Consider the following 6741-nt stretch of genomic DNA (forward strand, 5'->3'; position numbering starts at 1 on the left):
ACAGGAAGAGGGAGGTTCCCAAACCTTTTATAGTAGAGGGCAGCAGGAACTTACCAAGGGTGGCAGCCATCAGAGGGGAGTTTTGTGAGTTGGCCAGTAGTTAACCTTAAAAATGCTCTAAACCAGGTTTAAACTGTTAGAGACTTTATGGGGAAGTATTAAATAAAAGTAGTGAAATGAGGTATAGGTCAAGATATCAGTAATATTCTGGTAAATGTTAATTGAAAGGTAAACTGAACATTGGGGATTGGTTTGTTCATGTGGGAGGGGCAACGGGTATAAAAAGCCTGGAGTAGAAGCTCCTCGAGGAGAAGTGTGGCTCTGCTTGGGTGAAGCAGGTCACTGAAGCTGGCTGCCCTTAGCCATGGGCTGAGCTTTATTTTCTGTGGTTTAAGACTGATTTTCCTTATGTTTTGTCACGCTGTTTTTCATCAGTTAGTTGAGTTTTTTTCTGTTTTTTAATTTTTTTTAGTTTTTTTTTCACTAACACAGCTCAATCGGCGATGTCACCTGGGCAAACACTGTAAATAAATCATACTGCGGTGAAGATTATTCCAGCCTCCTGGTGTGTTTCCTCCTCCACATGGTCAATCATCACACACACAGTCAAATAAAACCAGTGAAGAAAAGGAACACAAGCACATAATCACAGCAGCTTTTATGAACCTGAAACAGACGTAAACTGACAGCAGCACGTTTACGTGGAATAATGTGTCAGCGGTTAAAGGGTTAATAATCAATCATTTTAGTTCATTTCCAAGACCTGCAGTTCTGCTTTACCACCCCTGAGTTTACCACCTCGTGGCAATCCCTGGAAGTTGGTATTATGGCGGGATGTTTTATCTCACCCCTGGCCTTTACAATGGCGATGGAGGTCATCACCCGAGCTTCAAAATGGGTGGTGGGTGGGCAGCGGCTCAACTCGGACGTGCGCCTCCTTCCTCTCAGAGTGTATATGGATGACATTACCACTCTCACCACCACTGCTGCATGTACCAGGAAACTACTCAGAAAACTGGAAGAGAATATCAAATGAAGATAAAACCATCAAAGTCACGCAGCATTTCCATTATCAAGGGAGTGCTCTCTGACCTAAGATTCTTCACCGGAGATGACCCCATCCCAACAGTATCTGAGCAGCCTGTTAAAAGCTTCGGAAGGTGGTGTGATGCAAGCCTGAAAGACAAAGACCAGGTATAACAACTGCAGAAGGACATGAGTGACAGGCTAAGGGGCACTGATAACACTCAGCTGCCTGGAAGAGTGAAGGTGTGGTACCTTCAGTTTGGCCTCCTCCCCCGGGTACTGTGGCCCTTTACAGTCCTTAAGGTCCCAAGCTCAACGGTAGAGACTCTGGAACGAAAAATCACAGGCTACATAAAAAATGGTTTGGAGTCCCACGATGCCTCAACACCATAGGCCTCTACGGAGATTGTGCCCTCAGGCTGCCCCTAACCAGTCTCACAGAGGAGTTTAAGTGTGCCAAGGCAAGACTCCAGATGACACTGAATGAATCGCGAGACCCAAAAGTGTGTAACAATGCACCAAATCTGGTGACAGGTCGTAAGTGGAGAACAGCCAGTGCAGTGGAGGAGGCAGTAGCTGCCCTCAAACATGCGGACATAGTGGGGCATGTCCAGCAAGGAAGAGGAGGCCTCGGCCTAACACCTAGGCAGCCACCCTGGAACACAACTAAGGCACCAGACCAGCAGAGATTGGTGGTGGACGAAACACACCGCCAGGAGGAAGCAGCAAGGTGGGCCAAGGCAGTTTCCCTCGCTAAACAGGGACGGTGGACACAATGGGAGAACCTGGAGAGGAGGAGGATCAGCTGGAGGGACTTGTGGAGCATGGAAGCGAAGTGACTCAGCTTTATCATCAGAGCTACATACGACGTCCTTCCAGCACCTAGTAATCTTCATCAGTGGTACGGCGAAGATTCAGGATGTGCCCTCTGCTCCAGACCAGCTTCCCTCAAACACATATTGACAGGGTGTAAGGTCAGCCTCACCCAGGGACGTTACACCCGGCATCATAACCAAGTCCTTAAAAGCCTCGCCGCCATCCTAGAAAAGAAACGAACTGCCACCAACTCATTACCACCAGCAGCACCTGGCATCCCGCAGGTCATGTTTGTCTGTGAGGGGGCAGAAGCAGCCAGGAGCAGCCCCACACCTACAGAGCATGATCAACTTCAAGCAGCCTGCGACTGGAAGATGCTAGTGGATGTTGGCCGGCAACTAGCTTTCCCTCTAGAGATAGCAACCACTACCCTCAGACCTGACATGGTACTCTGGTCCCCTTCTCTGAGGAAAGTCCTCTTCATTGAACTCACCGTACTCTGGGAGGACTCAGTGGATGAAGCTCATGAGCGGAAATGGCTTCGCTACGCAGAGCTAGCTGCTGAAGCACAACATCATGGCTGGAAAACTGACATCCGCCCAGTGGAAGTGGGGTGCAGAGGGTTTGTGGCAGCATCTACCATCAGGCTACTAAAAAACCTGGGACTCAAAGGCCAGAGTCTACGCCAAGCAGTCAAGGAAGTATCGGAGGCAGCTGAGAGAAGCAGCCGGTGGCTGTGGATAAAGAGGCAAGACTCCTGCTGGGCCCCCAGTTGAGAGGGTGATTCGGGAGACACACTGTGGGGACTTGATCACCCCCGTAGGGCCTTCCTCAGTCGAGGGTGTGTAGTTGTAATGGCCGAAACACCCAATGAGATCTGAGGTGTTCTACTGAAGATGTGTAACCCGAATCACCCTCCAAGGGGAACTCCACTGTGTCAACAGCGTTGGGGGCGTTCTCAAAGTCTGTGCTCGCACTTAAAGGACTGTTTACATCTCATCCTGTGTTTTTGAAATCAGGGGACACAGAAAGCCTTATGTTGGTCTGAAGTGGGTCAGACCAGTAAAATACTATCACAACAATCTATAAATAATGACAACTCCAAATGTTTGTCATTTTCAGTGTAAAAACATACAATTACATGAAAATGTGTACATTTACAAACTAGCCTTTTCACAATGTGTTATTTGCACTTTTGCTCATAACGGACCAATTTCACAGTGTGTATTTGTACTTTTACTCAAAACAGAGCATTTTCACAGTGTGTATTTGTACTTTTACGCAAAACATAGCATTTTCACAGTGTGTATTTGTATTTTTACGCAAAACATAGCATTTTCACAGTGTGTATTTGTACATTTACTTGCAACAGAGCATTTTCACAGTGTACATTTGTACTTTTACTCATAACGGACCAATTTCACAGTGTGTATTTGTACTTTGACTCAAAACAGAGCATTTTCACAGTGTGTATTTGTACTTTGACTCAAAACAAAGCGTTTTCACAGTGTGTACTTGTACTTTTAGTCAGAACAGAGCATTTTCACAGTGTGTATTTGTACTTTTACTCAAAACAGAGCATTTTCACAGCGTGCATTTGTACTTTTACTCAAAACAGAGCATTTTCACAGTGTGTATTTGTACTTTTACTCAAAACAGAGCATTTTCACAGCGTGTATTTGTACATTAACTTGCAACACAGCATTTTCACAGTGTACATTTGTACTTTTACTCATAACGGACCAATTTCACAGTGTGTATTTGTACTTTTACTCAAAACAGAGCATTTTCACAGTGTGAATTTGTACTTTTTCTTTTAGATGAGTATTTGCAGTGTCTGCTAGGTCTTTTTAAATAAAATAATACTTTTAATACTGTTGTACAAATAGTCCTATATTACTTACAGCTGAAAACTGTGTCGTTTCATTATTTCAGTTTCATGAATATAAATGTTAATTTGAAGTTTTATTTATAGTTTTGAAGTAAAAGCCAGTGGTCAGTGCTGTCACCTCACAGCAAGAAAGTCCTGGGTCTGACCCTAGATCCGTGTGGGTTCTTTCTGTGTGGACTTTTCATGTTGTCCCCATGCTGGCGTGGGTTTACTCCAGATACTCTGGCTTCTTTCCACAGTCCAAACAACTGCCTCTGTGTGTGACAGAATTAAATCATTACAGAAAGTGAATGCCATGAAGTCATTTTGTGTCAAATGCTAACACTTTTTTTTTTTTTTTAAATACAATTTATGTCACCAATGCCTGCAAATAATGTGTTAATATTATATGTCTTGTATTACCTGTTTTACCTCCTGACAGATTCATTGTGTTAAATTCAAACACAGTGCATGTGTCTGAAAACTCAACCCACAGGTGCATAAGAACTTAACACCTGTACATAAACACAAGTCACTGAGTAGTTTGATGTGCATGTAAATTATTTGATACATATGCTATGACCTTACCTATCTCCAGTGTCTGTGACTGAGCTGTAGAATTTACACCTGATAACTGCAATACATTACTGTGCTTTCTTTAATAATGTCAATGAAAAATAATAACATTGTTTTAATTCTACATACATTGAACAGATGTATTAAAACCATTTGAATGTGGAAGATTTGTTGTATTAACACATTCCCTGGGTTAAATTTAACACTAGATTTGTTGAGAAGATTAACACAAAGCAACTTGTGCACACATTCCTCCTAGGACAATAATTTTAATTCGCTTTTCAATATTTCTATCTTTTACCGACCAGGCACTGTTTTTATTTTACTCCAGATATCCTTGTTATGTGATACAATACACAGCATTGTGCAAAGATCCCCGAATACCTTTAGCTTTGTTGTTTTTGCAGGGTTGTATAGGGTATACATATTTATATCACAGTCTGTTCACTAAGATACAACGAGAAAATACAGGAAATATATGCACAATATTAAAAACATTCACAAAAAATCATAACCAGGTGGCTTCTACTGGAAGTATGACATATGAAAACATATGATGACATACGATGATGAATGTTGGTGTAAAATTCGTGGAACGTTGTCAAACATTCTTTGCAAAATGAAAGGGGAAATGGAAAATCACACTCAAAACTTACCACTTTGATCTAATTGTGATTTTTTTTTTCTTTATTGATATATTCCCTCTTTCAACCCCAGGGACATAAAAGTATTTTCTAGGCAATGAGTTGTGACTTGGTGTGTGTCTCTTTCTCTGTCTGATATCGTGCTGTGGTGGTGTGATAGATAGATAGATAGATAGATAGATAGATAGATAGATAGATAGATAGATAGATAGATAGATAGATAGATAGATAGATAGATAGATAGATAGATAGATAGATAGAACACAACACTAGTAAAAACACAATAAACAAATCGCCTGAAATTTGTAGTAATTGATTAAAAAAAAAAAAAAAAAAAAACTTACTAAAAAAAAAAATATGATGAGTTGAGAGAGACAATCACAACCCATAAAAGACATGACAAACCCTGAAGCTGAAACTGAAGCACTGTGGTTTTGTTTATCTTTCAAATGTTCATTGTGGTCAGTTTCAGATGCTGCAGCTCTTTCATAATTCATAGTTTGAGTTCTTGTTTGTTCAGTATTAATTGTCAGCCTTGGAAATCCAAGCTGGACTGACTGTACATATCCTGACCAAGGAAAATAAAATTCTCACTTTGCGCAGTAATCTACACCTGGCTTTTCTGCCTCTGTCCATAATAATACACATTATATAGACTAAATGTCATCTAAAATTAAAGTTTATTTGCAACATAGTAGAGCAAACTATTACATGATCAAAAACAAATTAATTTTAGCAAAGAAAAAAAAAAAAAAAATCTCCATTTTGAATGTCTAGGGTTGTCAGAAATTTGTGATGTTAAAATGGGGTCACGAATCAAAAAGGTTAGAAACCCCTGCTGTAAAGTCTGTGCAAAAGGTACAAGTGCAGTGTCAACAGTGTGTGTGTGTGTGTGTGTGTGTGTCCTACAGTCCAGGAACAGGAACCTGAGGAATGTTTGTATTAAATACTGCTGCTACTTAAACTTCTCCCCCCTCATGTAGACTTAAACAGCTGGACGGCGTGGGGGAGGACAGACCTCCTCAGTCTGTCAGTGGAACAGGACAGTGACAGCAGCCGCTCACTGCAGCTGCTCCTCTGCCTGGAGATGGTGCTGTGCAGTGGATGCTGTGGATTGTCCATGATTGACAGGAGTCTGCTCAGCGCCCGTCGCTCTGCCACAGATGTTAGGCTGTCCAGTTCCGAGCCCACACACACACACACACACACACACACACACGCACACACACACACACACACACACACACACACACACACACACACACACACACACGTCACTAGTTTGTCCAGACATGAAATGCGTGTGTGTGTGTGTGTGTGAGATGGGTGAGCTGGGCTAATTGTGGGCATGTGGGCGGGTCCTGAAAGCTGATTGGTTTCATCCTCCAAGCAGGTGTTTTGAGGGTTGGATCCCTCTCAGCTCCAGCGGGGACTGGGATGTCCTTCCTTTGTCCATTTTTGGTCTGTACCAACCACTGCAGACCAGGAACACCCAACAACACCTGCAGTTGTGGAGATGCTCTGACCCAGTCATCACTCCACAAACAGGCTCAGGAACTATTTTATCCCCCTGGCCATCAGATTGTACATCTCATCACTGAGTGGTCGGGGGGGGGGGTCTCTGTCTCAGTCATGATCACATTGACTGATCCAATGAGACTGTAAAATATCCAAGCACCTTCTGTAGTTGGACTACACCTACTTTTCAGACCACCATAAATCACTGTTTCACTTTATATCACTGTGTCCTGAAATGTGTAAACACAATCAGAAGTCTATTTACAGTATTGTACAGGAAGCTTTTTTAGA

Source organism: Sphaeramia orbicularis, chromosome 11, assembly GCF_902148855.1.
Source record: "Sphaeramia orbicularis chromosome 11, fSphaOr1.1, whole genome shotgun sequence".
Taxonomy (NCBI): domain Eukaryota; kingdom Metazoa; phylum Chordata; class Actinopteri; order Kurtiformes; family Apogonidae; genus Sphaeramia; species Sphaeramia orbicularis.